The following is a 2,045-nucleotide window of genomic DNA, read 5'->3' as shown; positions in this document are numbered from 1 at the left end:
CGCGGCGACGCGCGGCCTCCCCGAGTCGATCCGGGCCGACGGAACTTGTAAAAATTTCGGTCCGAGTCGACCGAAAGGCGATGCGCGGCGTCCCGGAGTCGATCCGGGCCGACGGGACTTGTAAAAATTACGGTCCGAGTCGACCGAAAGGCGATGCGCGGCGTCCCGGAGTCGATCCGGGCCGACGGGACTTGTAAAAATTTCGGTCCGAGTCGACCGAAAGGCGATGCGCGGCGTTCCGGAGTCGATCTGGGCCGACGGGACTTGTAAAAATTTCGGTCCGAGTCGACCAAAAGGCGATGCGCGGCGTCCCGGAGTCGATCCGGGCCGACGGGACTTGTAAAAATTTCGGTCCGAGTCGACCGAAAGGCGATGCGCGGCGTCCCGGAGTCGATCCGGGCCGACGGGACTTGTAAAAATTTCGGTCCGAGCCGACCGAAAGGCGATGCGCGGCGTCCCGGAGTCGATCCGGGCCGACGGGACTTGTAAAAATTTCGGTCCGAGTCGACCGAAAGGCGATGCGCGGCGTCCCGGAGTCGATCCGGGCCGACGGGACTTGTAAAAATTACGGTCCGAGTCGACCGAAAGGCGATGCGCGGCGTCCCGGAGTCGATCCGGGCCGACGGGACTTGTAAAAATTTCGGTCCGAGTCGACCAAAAGGCGATGCGCGGCGTTCCGGAGTCGATCCGGGCCGACGGGACTTGTAAAAATTTCGGTCCGAGTCGACCGAAAGGCGATGCGCGGCGTCCCGGAGTCGATCCGGGCCGACGGGACTTGTAAAAATTACGGTCCGAGTCGACCGAAAGGCGATGCGCGGCGTCCCGGAGTCGATCCGGGCCGACGGGACTTGTAAAAATTTCGGTCCGAGTCGACCGAAAGGCGATGCGCGGCGTCCCGGAGTCGATCCGGGCCGACGGGACTTGTAAAAATTACGGTCCGAGTCGACCGAAAGGCGATGCGCGGCGTCCCGGAGTCGATCCGGGCCGACGGGACTTGTAAAAATTTCGGTCCGAGTCGACCGAAAGGCGATGCGCGGCGTCCCGGAGTCGATCCGGGCCGACGGGACTTGTAAAAATTACGGTCCGAGTCGACCGAAAGGCGATGCGCGGCGTCCCGGAGTCGATCCGGGCCGACGGGACTTGTAAAAATTTCGGTCCGAGTCGACCGAAAGGCGATGCGCGGCGTTCCGGAGTCGATCCGGGCCGACGGGACTTGTAAAAATTTCGGTCCGAGTCGACCGAAAGGCGATGCGCGGCGTCCCGGAGTCGATCCGGGCCGACGGGACTTGTAAAAATTTCGGTCCGAGTCGACCGAAAGGCGATGCGCGGCGTCCCGGAGTCGATCCGGGCCGACGGAACTTGTAAAAATTTCGGTCCGAGTCGACCGAAAGGCGATGCGCGGCGTCCCGGAGTCGATCCGGGCCGACGGGACTTGTAAAAATTTCGGTCCGAGTCGACCGAAAGGCGATGCGCGGCGTCCCGGAGTCGATCCGGGCCGACGGGACTTGTAAAAATTACGGTCCGAGTCGACCGAAAGGCGATGCGCGGCGTCCCGGAGTCGATCCGGGCCGACGGGACTTGTAAAAATTTCGGTCCGAGTCGACCGAAAGGCGATGCGCGGCGTTCCGGAGTCGATCCGGGCCGACGGGACTTGTAAAAATTTCGGTCCGAGTCGACCGAAAGGCGATGCGCGGCGTCCCGGAGTCGATCCGGGCCGACGGGACTTGTAAAAATTTCGGTCCGAGTCGACCGAAAGGCGATGCGCGGCGTCCCGGAGTCGATCCGGGCCGACGGGACTTGTAAAAATTTCGGTCCGAGCCGACCGAAAGGCGATGCGCGGCGTCCCGGAGTCGATCCGGGCCGACGGGACTTGTAAAAATTTCGGTCCGAGTCGACCGAAAGGCGATGCGCGGCGTCCCGGAGTCGATCCGGGCCGACGGGACTTGTAAAAATTACGGTCCGAGTCGACCGAAAGGCGATGCGCGGCGTCCCGGAGTCGATCCGGGCCGACGGGACTTGTAAAAATTTCGGTCCGAGTCGACCGA

The sequence above is a fragment of the Neodiprion virginianus genome, unplaced genomic scaffold, assembly GCF_021901495.1.
Source record: "Neodiprion virginianus isolate iyNeoVirg1 unplaced genomic scaffold, iyNeoVirg1.1 ptg000054l, whole genome shotgun sequence".
Lineage (NCBI taxonomy): Eukaryota > Metazoa > Arthropoda > Insecta > Hymenoptera > Diprionidae > Neodiprion > Neodiprion virginianus.
This window is presented reverse-complemented; position numbering follows the sequence as displayed.